This window comes from Convolutriloba macropyga, chromosome 8 (assembly GCF_964194025.1).
Source record: "Convolutriloba macropyga chromosome 8, txConMacr16.3, whole genome shotgun sequence".
Taxonomy (NCBI): domain Eukaryota; kingdom Metazoa; phylum Xenacoelomorpha; order Acoela; family Convolutidae; genus Convolutriloba; species Convolutriloba macropyga.
This window is the reverse complement of record NC_134475.1, coordinates 28845568-28858866: the sequence shown is the minus strand read 5'-3', so window position 1 is coordinate 28858866 and position 13299 is coordinate 28845568.

Here is a 13299-nt window from a genome sequence, read left to right as displayed (position 1 = left end):
AAATATCTTAATTTGAATAAAAATCACACTAAAAGTGAACAAATATCCCGTTTTCACACATAATATAATTTCAATCCTCGACAACCTCTCGAAAAAAACAAAAATCAAACAAAACTTTTTTGAGTTTGAATTCTACGCTGGACCAGCTTTTTAATGATGCCACTCACATTTCTCGATGAATATATCGATCGGCCAAAATTGACTGAACAAAAAAAAACCCATTTGAGTATATAGTTCCCCCCCCCCCACAAGTGGGGTCGGAACAATTATTGAATCTTGCAGATTGAAAATTGAAATTATTAATCTTGTTCGAAGCAAAGAATCAATTTTTATGGGTACAATTTTATCCGTACAATATTTTATCACCGAAAGCTAAACCCGAGTGAAGTGCCTAAATTACTTAGATACTTTTAACGTAGGGTTTGTTTGAAAGGATTTGAACTAATAGGATCCCCTGCATGTTTTGACATCCCTGCATGAATATTTCATTGCACAAGTTGCTTTTTATCATAATTTCTCAGCACAGTCATTTTTCATTTTGTTAATAGAGTGCATTAGGGGCCCAGAAACCTCAGAGGAATTTGGTTTCGAAATTTTCAAATATTATTTCAAATATTAACCAAATCTACGAATTAGGCCTCACTTTAATATGTAAAATAAAATCATACTAGGGCCCCTATCAATGGTCCTAGCAAGTGGTACCGTTGCCATTGATATGGACCCTGGTATGATTTGACATCAGCAGTCATTCAAAAGTTTTCATTTATGAAGTTTTGTTTTTTGTCTTACCATGAATTTTTTCAAATTTTTAAAGGCTTGTGGAGACAAATCTACGTTCCACAGAATTCATATTTTTACACAACTTTGAAAATTATTGAGTTGCTTTACCCGTTGTTATACTCATTCTTTTATTGAAGTTTTGCTACACTAATAGGGCTTTTGGTTTCTTTTCCCCGGTAAAATTATCGCTCCTATAATTCTGAATTAATTTACAATTTCAATCACCTACTGACTATTTACTTTTTTGAACACAAATTTTCAACGAAACGGACTTAATTTGTCTGTTCATGCGAAAACCGAAAAGATACCTCTAAAAGGACACTTTGTAGCGCGGAAAAAGAAACCAATCCTCAATTTTATATGCTCTAACGGTGAAAGCTATCCTGCTCAACGATTATAAATATTAAAGCCATTCTGCTAATTGATCGTTTTCCGCTGTTTCTGCTACAGTAGCTACATGACAAACAGTGAGTGGGAATTGGTCTCGTACCAAGTGCAGTACCACGAGGGCTGGGAGCCGATGGGCAACTACACCGAATTGGAGTTCAGTCTCCACATTAGAAGAAGACCATGGTTTATGCTCCTCAACACAGTACTGCCAACTGCATTCATTAGGTTAGTTGAACAATTCCCAGGTTTACTCCTCGATTTAAGAGAAGACCATGCTCGCGCAAAAAGTGGTATGAAAAGAGCGTGCTCGACCCAAATAGCTTATGAAATAACTTCCCCAGTGATTAAAAAACTCAAAATTTTGCAAGTATCTTGCAAGCTATCTTGCAAGAGAATACATACTTCTTGCAAGAACTTGCAAGATTCTTGCAAGATTTTAAATCCTGCCTGCAAGATTCTTGCATTTTGAATCCACATTTTTTATCTGGCTGCAGGGGCTGAAAATGAACGTTAAGCACAAGACAAGAAAGTAATACCATGTCGGAAAAATCATCTCAAGTCAATATAAAAAACCGACTTTAATTTTTCCAGTTTTGTTTACTCTCCTCCTTTTTCACTCCGTGGTTGGGACGGGCAGTGGCGGAGTTACATGAATTAGCTACAGGAAGTGTGCTCAAAGGTGTCTTCTAAGACCACGATTTATTTTTTGCTTTGATTGATATCTTGCAAAACTTTTGCAAGAATCCTGCAAGTTTTGAATCGTCTTGCAAGATTTGAATCCGCTCATCACTAGGGTTCAGTTCGACACTAGTGAACAGCAGTACATATCTCGACGCAACTTATTCACACGGACTTGAGCTCGCTTGACCCAAATTACAATTTAGCTTTAGCTCCTATGACGATTTTTAAAATTATTATTTGCCATGATTTCAAATTTGCAAATAAAATGAGAAAAAAAATTAGAGTAACTTTGCGTTTTCTTCACTCCACAAAAAAGCAACTTAATGGCGAATCTCTAACAAGCTACATGACAATAACATGCTACATGACAATTTAAATATAACCAATGCCAACATCAATATAACCAATGCCACTATACCCAACGCCAATATGCCTAATGCTAATATAACTAATGGCATTACAGACAATGCGTTTTGATATTTTCGTTCGATTAACCGACTACAAAATAGCCATCGCTATTAACCGTAAATTTTAACTAACTCAAATGGATAATTTAATTCCATGTTCAGTTGTGATTGTTCATATCAAGTCCCACGGGCCGCCGAGGCATGGCCATGGCCACTTAGTACCTTAAAATTTACTTATAAAAGCGACTGCTGATTTGTAGTCGGATTATTGAACGAAAATATCAAAATGCATTGGGTATATTGCCATTGGGTATATTGTCCTGACAACCGAAAAACCATAAATTATGAAATGAGTGCAAGAGCATAATAACAAAAAGAATGTTATTTTTTGGACCTGAACTTGAGGATTATAATCTCCGATCAAATCAAAGCGGGTCACCATCGTTTATTGCTCATTGTTGAGCCATATTGCTTGATAGCAATCTTAGTTCAAGCTAAATTGGAGGACAAATAATAAACTCTAAGAAAAATAGGATCTTTTCCGCTAGCTCCCCCCAGCCTTATATAGCCAATAAATTTGCACCCCCCCCAAAATCTAAGTTTTTGTGAACTGTAAGAGCGATATTTGCATTTCATTGAAACGAGAGTGTCTAGGTAGATTGAAGGCACTTTTAGAATAGTTTCCTTAAGAAGTTTCAAAAAATCAAGCCCTTGTTGTAGCCGATAACACCAAAAATGATCTAATACAGAAATTTTCATTGATACTTACGTTATATGCAACAAATTTTGGTTGAATAGGTAATACTTTCAAACCATAGCTATGCTAGCTTTTAGTAAATGCATATTGCTCATATATGTTCACGTATAAGATTACTTAGCTTTAACAATATGTTTACACATTTATAAATGGGGGGTGCCTAACTAAGCGGGCGGGGGGGGGGGGGGGGGGGGGGCAACGCTAGCAGAAAAGATCCGAAAAATACACCTGGGGACTTCATTATTTGTTCTGTGTTTTTGCTTTCCTCAAATTTGACTCAACAATGAATCAATGACGTGATCGGTTTTGATTAACGATTCCTACATCTTTCAATTGTAGTTTTATCTTAAGCCAAGGCCTTGACTAGGGCGGAACCAAGCCAATTAGTGCCGTAAAATACATTCGTTGCAAAATTTAAAAAAAAACTGAAAAAGTTTCTAAAAATTCAATGTGCCTCAATGAGAATCCTTTTTCTGCTGTGAGAAGTTGTAGTTATGTTGCTATGTTCCATTTAAAAAGTTGCCTTAAATTTGAACGCAGTATCCATTGAGTTCTGTCAAGTAATGAATGACCTCATATCTTTTAATATGATTTGTTAGAAATTGTCAATTTAACTATTATTTGTCATTTCGTACGTAGCCCAATTTTCGAGAGAAAAAAAAATAAATTTCTCTTCTAAGACAAGATCATTTGTTGTTACGTATGGTACGTACGAGAGTTTCGAGATGAAGTTGATTTTATTTGCTCTTGGCGTGCAGTAGAGTCATTTTTTACTGAAACTAATTTCATTGTTCGATAAATCTTTGATATATAACGAGCAAATGCGAAAAGGAAAAAATAATTTCAAAGAGGCTATGAAAAACACGACCAAGGCAACCCAGTACTGCAAGGTTAAGATAATGACTTCATATAAAACAAGGCGGCTCGGTAATGTGCGATGGCACATAAGGTTCCGACCCCGCCCATCCACAATTTTGGCATAATTGTCTACCAAATGAGGAACAGATAGAAAAACCCAAAAATTATTTTTTGCGAATCCCAAAAAAGCCCAAGTCTTTTTCAAAAAATTCTGTATGAACGATAAGATAGCCTCCAAAACAAATAACTCAGTGGAGTAAAAATTGATGCATTAGATTGCTGTAATATGTCAATATTAAGAAAGCGAGTCAAGACGAACAGCAAAATCAAACAACAACAACAACAAACATTAATTGCATCAAAAAATTTATGTCCCTCTTAAAAACTAAATTTAATAACAAAGTCAACATACCGTCAGATAAACCTAAAACTAAACAAAAACAACTTATAAATCACCAGAAAACATATGCGACCAGTCCATAAAAAGGTTTGGTAACAATTATACAAAAAAGAACAAAAAGAGTAAAGTAAAAAATTTAACTTATTTTTTTGAAACAGTTAACTTCAAAGTAATAAACTCCATTAGGAATCAGTTAATATTACCACAAATTTAGGATTACCACTGCTTCTATAGAAGAACATTAGGACCTGTCCTTATTCATTTTTCAAAGCGGCTAAAAAGAACAAAGAACAAACAAAATTTCAATTGAAACTTGCCAGAAAACGCTGTCAAAACCGTCAAGCCAAATTTTGGCACTCAAATTATATTTTAATGCGCCTTCTTCAAACAGCTATAATGTAGTACGTGGCCATTCATTAGTAAGACTAGGTAACAAGTAGACAAAAAAGCGAAGTGCTAAAGTATGTAATACTTTTAATTTTTTTTTCGAAACAAAATTACATTCAATGTCATGAAAGGCATTAATTACAAAAAGAGCTATTTAAATAGGTTCGTTTATTCATAAAAAAGAAGCCCTCGAGACCTGTGATTATCCAGAATATTTCTTGCAACTACAAAAAGAACGTCAAACATGATAAAAATCAAATTAATTTACTTTTTTTTTTGTGAAAAACCGGTGTCGAAGCCAGTAAGGTCATAACAAATTCCTTAGAAAAAGATTTCGGGACACCAGTCCCTTTTATTCCCTTGACACCCATAATGTTATATTTGATCTGTAATTAACTAACAAGATTAGGTAACAAAAAGAAACATAAAAAGAACAAAATTGAGAAGTTAAAAAGTTTTTTTTTAAATTTTGGAAAATGATTGTTTTCAAAGTCATGAAAACCATCAGCTATCTACTAATATCAGAATATCGGCTCTTCTATTCTTCCATGAAAAGCCAATGAAGTCTATCACTATACAGGAAATTTCATACGACCGAAACGACAAAGTTTAAATGACAGTTAGAGACAAAATTAAAAAATTCAATTGATTTCTTCAAGAAAGAGGCGTCGAGGCCGTTAAATTGATGATGTATATCTTTCAAGATTTTAATATGTTCAATTGTGCCTTATTCTGAATGCTAATAAGGTGACATGAGAATTGTCAATAATGTGATAATGTGACAAAATTAGAAAACGTGAAAAACTGGCAAATATCAAAACAAACAAAAATCTGAAATCTTGTAGTATCAAAGCCCGAAAACAATAACTTCAGGCTTAAAACTGCAACCGAGAATGAATGTTAATTCAGTAGAAAGAAAAAGCAGTCTTTCTTTGCTGACACTAAGCTGGAAGTTGAACAAATTAAGAAAAAAATAGAGGAAAATTTAATTAAGCCATTATTTATTGAAAAGTCAATTTTTTTAAAAGAGAAACGACCATAAACTTTCAATTAAAAAACTAAATGCATTAACTTGGAACTGCTTAGCAAGCGAATTGGTTAGACCTATCACTCCTGAGCTTTGATTTGATATGTTCTGTTCTTTATTATTAAAAAAAAGTCTTTTTTTTAAAAAAAAAAGACCGACTGATTACAACCCGATTTTATTTGGATTGTAACAGTACAAGAATGGCCCAAAACTAGCCCTTCTAATACTTATTGTCCGTTAGGAACAATTGATTTTTCGAATAAAGTAGATATAGATAATTTGTTAGTTGAAAACTCAAAATAAATTCTGTGCATTTTTGATAATCAACGAGTAAAGTTAGCAAAAAACGGCAAAGTTTTAACTACAGTGCACTCTCAGCGGACTCTGAAGTAGAAATAGCCCACCTCTGAGTCTACAAAGATTGTATGAGTGTTGTTTGGGGGTGTACTGTCGGCAAATTTAATCAAAGTGGACTAAAGTAGCTTATTTCGTGCTGTTTTTGATGAAAAAGGCTAAATTTTGAAATGTTTATCCAGATTTTTTGACCAAAAAAATTAAATCAAAACAATCAACAATGCTTGTTCGTCTTCAAAAATAAAATCAACGACACTATTCTTAAAAATTATAACAAAATTTAGCAAAATTGACGAAAATTTAGGCAAAAATTCCGGAAAATGTGAATAAAAACAACGTGAATTCACTCTTCTTTTCTCAAAATTTTAAACCTCGAAAACTCCCTGTAGAAAACGAAAATTTAAAAAATCTTTTTAATTCCATATTCTACGCTGGACGAGCTTTCTAATGATACCAGTCTCAACTCTCTACGATGAATATATCGAGCGGCGAAAATTCACGGAACAAAAAAAACCCATTTGAGTATATAGTTCCTCCCCCCTCAAGAGGATCGGAACAATAATGATTAATTTTATTGCTACCAAATGTCTGCAATCAAAATACTCTCAACTGGATAGCTTTAATAAGGCAAACAGAAGGATTAAAAAGTTTGTCTCATTATTTATTATACGAGGGTGTACAAACAAAATGTAGAGGGTACAAGAAGAAGCGATTTCTGAGTACAAAACAAACTGAAATCTGTTTAATATTACGTCCCACCATTTTTTGCATAGGTTTTTGAAATCTATTAATTGCTTGGTCAATCATGACACGGTCATTTTTCATAGTTGATATAAAAGCATGCAAAACAGTCGATTAGTCATAGATGGTTTATAAGGTTCCGTAATTAGCGTTCCAGCCTCAAAATACAAGACAGATATATGATTGCACTAAATTTAATAGGTATATGAGAACAATTTACTATAATAAAAATGTAAACTTTTCTCATGAAAATAATATTATATCCTTGTACTTATCTAAAGAGCCTCAATTATATTGTTTCTGTTTTTCTTAAAGTTTTAATCAAGGTTCTCATATTTCAAATTTTGCCACTGAATGAGTCCATCCTATTTGCTCCATTTTTTGTCAATGGCGTCTATTTAATGAAAAATTCAAATATTTTTGTATTTTTAGGTTATCTTATTTTCTCTGCAAAATGGTTTTTGGTTTATAAAACAGTCGAATTTTAAAGAGTGTTAGTTATGAACTTGAAGTACGCGGGCTTTTTGAAGCATTTGGTAACCCATAGATAGTATTTTGCATGCGAGAATTTTTTGGCATTCTGTTTGACGCGGTGAGATGAAAAAGATAAAAATTCAACTTTTCCTGTTATGAGGTTTAAAAGGAAACGGCTTTTATCTTTTTAGGATGCGTTGAGCATTTTCCCGCAGGAAAAAAAGGAACAGTCTGGCATATATTGTCCCTTTTCCTTGAAGCTGCCGGCAAAATAAAGATTTAAAGTGATTTAATGGTTGAATGCCGTCTGCGTCAATTCTTTGTGCCAGGAGCTCATTGAAACTATTTCGAATGGTTGACACGACCAATTAATTAAGAAGTTTCGCCAACGGATCAAGTTCAAGTCTCGTTTAGTTTTCACTCCCATTGTTTTGGTCTGCGTGTCATCAAAATGAAAAACTACACAACAGCTTCGTGCATATATTTCAAATTAATTTCAAATCCCTCAAGTAAAGAAAGCATGCCCCGCTGACTTGGGGTATAAATTTCCAATTTCCCACACTCCTACCTATCTAGAAGCCATTGACAGCAAACTAATATAATTTATAACTTAACCAGGTAAGACACGGTTTATAAATGAACAATGCTCTCGCCCAGATGACTTTGGTGTTAGTATGCACCGCGCTACCCCAGAACCCAAGGAATTTGCATAATATGGAAAAAAAGCCTAGGGTGAAAAACACTGAACGCTTTTATATGGATTCTATTGTCCAAAATTGCCATCCCCATTTCCGAAATTCCCATAGAATTTTCCCAATGACGGACAACAAAAGGGTAAATGTAAAACAAATTTTATGTCGAAATTACGATCTCACAGAGCTATATATCGACTTAAAAATCCATATTTATGACGTAAAAAGAACATCCCGCTAGAGAAAGAAAAGTATGGATTGGAACTACGTTCTCAACAAAAGCGGTCCCGGTAGGAATACTTTAATTCAAAACAACAGGATGCAATTGTATAAACAATCTTGTCTACTGAGAACGAGTTAAAGTAAATAATACCCAGACAATATTTTTTATAAATACAGCAAAAAATTTTATTGAATTATACTGCGTGAAAGCAAAACATGGTCAGGCTGAAAAGCATGAAATACTCTACTGAAACAATCTCATAAATATTAGTATTGATGTCTTTTTGAACCTTTTAAAAAACGAATTATTCGGTACAAAGGCCAAAAAAATATTTCCCTCACCGAATTCCATACCCAATATGAGTTGAGTAAATGATTCAGACGCTCATCAGGGCTTGCACCCTTTAAAAAGTTCAGGTAAATTTACTGGTTCTACGTATAGAAAATTTTAGGTTCAAATGAACATCAGGTGTACAGATAACTGAAAGGCACAATAACTAGCTTTAATGGCCTGAAAAAGTACTTTACGTTGAATTGTTTATTTGATCAATCAAATTTTGCTAAAAGTTTACTACAACAATCAAATCATTTAAAGAGTTAAAGTTTTTGTGTCTTGATTTCGTTTTTATGTCGGTCGAGATCCCCTGAAAAATTTGGAAACTGTTCAGGCTTTTCTATGGGTTATTAAAGCAAGTTCACGATAAAATTCAGCCAGTGATGCCTGAAAATTTCAAGTAAAATTCAGATAAAATACAGGTAGCTTTAGATGTTGTTTAGGTGAGAAGAATTTACCTGAAAGATTCAGCTAAATTCAGTTGTTTTTTCTGTAAATTTATCTAAACTTTTTTAAGATAGCAAGCAAAGATTGGAGTGTACATTGCAAAGATTGGAACTTTCATCATCATTTATAATGATTTATTAACTACCTATTAGCACTCTGACTATGTTGTGCTGCACAGAAGCCAGACACTTTCATTTCAAGATCGAAACAAATTTATTATGTGGGCGTGAAAAATTGATTCTAGAATTAGGCAGTCAAGAGATGAGGGGAAACGAATTTTGAACATGAACACTCGTATGCGTCACATTTTTTTTATTTTGTTTGAGTTCACTAAACAAGAGGTTGTTCTCTAAATAAAGGCAAATACTTAAATATGATCAAAACTTTGCTAAGAAAAAAAAGATAATTTATGCACATGAGCAGTATTTTTTCTTCAACCCTTCAAAAATTATATAGAGTTTTATAAGAAGTAGCATTACTTTTACCGATAAGCCCATTAAGATACTGATAAGACAAAAAATCAAATAAAAAAGGTGATGAAAGATGTCATTAAGTTGTCAAAAATAATCAAAACTAGTTCAGTTTCAGCTTAACTGAAGAAAAACTACTCAGAGGTTTTTTTTCAAATGATCTGGTTGAAATTGAAAACAAAGTTTGGCGATAATTGATCCTTAAGCGTGCAATGACATTATATCTAGATATTCTTTAGCCGTAGTAATTTGTTCATTAAAGAATTGAAACTTTTTTTGGCAGACATTAGGTTTGAACTTAACTTCGTGATTTAATTTAACTTCGTGGTCTTTTCTAGCCAGCAGAAACTAGCATGTTTATTTGAAAACAGCATCATTTAGGTTTGGTTAGTTTTGTCGATTATTGGCACGCTTGAGGAAAAATACCGTTTTAAGGTCAGAAACAATGTGTCTTTTGAGCTCAAAAGTTTTCAATGCCATTGTTCTCATAAAAGAAAAATTTGTTTCAAATTTAATTCCAAATTTTTTTTTTCTATTTTTGTTTTTTTTTTATTGGATCAGCTTCAATATTCGAAACTCAGTACGCAGAAAATAAGAACCTCAAATGTTTAAACATTCCAGCTAAATTTTGTTTATCTTTGAAAACACTGAGCTCTTAAAGGTTTCGACAGAGCCTGTTTAAATTCTCCCTCTATTTTTCTCGAAACATATTTGCGACAGTAAGAATTCAAAGATATTAGTGAAAACGTTTCAGAGAACAATTTCTCGATAAAAGTAGAGTTGAATGGGACAATTGTTTGCGTATCGGTGGGAAATTCAACGTTCGGTCTTGTATTTCATACGTATTTGTCATTTGTGGTCTGAATTGGGAACTAACAATTTTCTTTCAACGTTTGCCAGAGATTTTTTGTTTCATTAGTCAATTTTTAGAGTGAAAAGCTAATTCCAAATTGAATCGGAGTGGTAAACTGAAACAGAAGAGAACTTTAAAGAGATGGAGAGCATCATTGACATTTGCTAAAAGAGAAACTGTTGCACGATATCATTATGATCGTTTTTGTTCGCATTGCGCAATATAAAAGTCAAAATGTTTTCCCAAAAATCTTACCCGGTTTGATCAAAAACTAATTCCCAATTTCTTCAGTTAATTGCGTATCTGAAATGGTAATAATTGAAACAGTGAAAATGATGAAGTCTTGAGCTCATTCGGTCACAATAATCCTGGCTGTACTATCCCCCCTCGCTTTGAAAACCAATTCTGGGCTCAATCACTTATTACGTAAGGGGTTTATTAGGTCAGATTAGCCCGCTCTTCAAAAGGGGACTTAAAAGATTACACTTCATTATGTATGAGACAATCTGAGCTCTTTTGGGAAATAAATTTTCTCTCAACTTGAGAATATCACCCCTGAACGACTGTAGATTTGTGTGACTGCGCCAAAGCTGAGGTAAGAGGTAACGAGTTAATTTTTGCCCGGGAGTTAATTCAAGCCTTTCAAGACTGGGTTATTGTCTCAAATTGATGCCTCAAAATAGAAGCCACTTTTTAATCAAAAGTCATGCTGGCTGATTATAATTTTGGGCTCAAAGGTTCAGAGCTCCCAAGGCTTTTAAAGGGTTCTAAGCAATGCGTGTATAAATCGGTTGGTTAGAAACATGCCAAAAATTGTCACTTTTACATTTCTGATGAATCGGAGGTTAAATTAGTGTAAAAAAAGTGGTGGTATTGTACTTTGAGCGTTTCTATTTTGCATTAATAAGATACACTATTTTGCGGCGTCCTCGTAATCAAAAGCTTTCAAGTTTAGCTCAAATGCGGCTCCAAAGTTGCATGGAAGCAGACGAACAAACTTGAACCCTTGAAACTCATAAGAAAAGGAGTTGTTAATAATTGATAAACTGTTATGTTTATGGGAAAATACTATAGTCACAAACACAGTTTAAATAGAGAAAGAGGAAGGTATATTCATTTATAATCCATATCTCTTAAACCAGCTTTGCGTCATCAGAAAATTATTTCTTAAAAAATCATAGCGGGAATGAGTTTTTGAATATCGTTTTCGAGCAAACGTGTCTGGCTCCGTTGATTACGCTTCAGTGTCCCAGGCAAAAATAATCAGAGAATATGCTAGGAAGATTTAGTTCAATCAGGACATAATGTTTCAAACCTCAATATGCCAAAACACAAAATTATTCACACCAGGATCAATAAAGTCAGAAAAGGTACAAGGTTCATGTTCTCTGCCGTTGGTTCTATTAAATTTACGAATACATATAGGCAAAGTGTCCGAAGAGCAATTTCAGAGGGGAGTGATCGGTCATTATTCAATAACTTCAACATCCACTGACTGTTTCATCAATAGCCCCACCCGAGTAAATTGGGGATAGTTATCTAGTAAGATCTTGTAAGATTCTGTCAGAACCTTACAAGAGGATGCATCGTCTTACAAGATCTTCTGACAGAATCTTAGAAGATAAGCATTTGTCTTACCAGATTCTTACAAGATAAGCATTCGTCTTGCAAGATTCTTTCAAGATTACAGTTCGTCTCACATTGCAAAACATCAGCAAATTTGGAAACAATCGACATAGAACAAAAAGCATTGCATGTTTGGTTTTTGATAGTGTGAAGCTTTAAAACTAAATATGTGCACATTTTTGTGACAAATACATTGAAACCCAGTAATAATCAAAACGAAAAAATAAAATTGTTTCATTGTGTCCGTCCACATTGAGTGTCATAAAAATACATCTAAATTAAAAATTATTAATCAGCATTTTTTTCCGAGCGGCACAGTCAAAAGAATATGATAAAGCTATATGGAATTACTTTCAGAATTACTTTCATGACCATTCATCTTGCAAGAATTTTCGTTATGATCGTATAAGATAATCATCTTTTAAAAGAATCTTAGAAGATAACCATCCCCCTCACGCCCTGGGCACTCTTTGTTTAGAAAGTTGACGAGTATGCATATAAAGGAACAAATGTTCATTCCATTTAGATTTTCTAACGTTTCACAAATATCGTTTCATAATCAATTTTGTCAACCATATTTTACGTCTAAAACAAGAGTCTCTTCTATGGAAATATTGACTTTGTTCTAAGTTTCAAATAAATCGCAAACTTTCGAAAGCTACAGTCCAATGCTAAGCTAGTTTGAATGCAAAGTGTAGGAGGCTGGGTTAATTGGTCTGAAGACTTTTATGAATATAATTCAACTATTAAAAAAGGAAACTTGGAACAGAGAAACTAAAATTATAACAGTTTCCTTAAATTACTTGTACGTGTGCTGCTTTGAAAAAAGAGTCTAATTAAACGCAAAAAAAAACAAAGAGCATCAATGATGAGAGTACACAAAAATCATGGTAAAATATGATTATTTAATTGTTGAAGCATTGAAATTATTTATATTTGCGTAGTATTAGGACAACAACTTATTAAACAAGGTATTTAAGAGGTCTTCAAACTGGTGGTGTTGTAATGGAGGAAACAATTCTGACAAAACGTACGCTTACTTTTTCCGCCCCAAAAGCCCATCATATGCATTGCTCTACTTTTAAAGGACGAAGTTTACTAGAAACAATTATTAGAAAGAAGCTAACTTAAAATCTAACTTTTTGCGTAACACTCTCCTGAAAAATCTGATTAATAAAGAATTCCTGCAAAATTGCGCTACTTTAATTGAACATTCTGAAGCTTACTAATTTAAAGCAGCCTGAAAGTCTTTCGTCGAACACAAAAAAAAGCAGAAATTGAAGTTTCTGGATTCATGTTTTCCACAAGTTTGTTATTGAAAATTTTTTCCGTAGGTTTTTCAAAGTCAAAAGTTTTCAATATTGATGTGATACTTGCTAGAAATGTTTTAAGTTTGTAG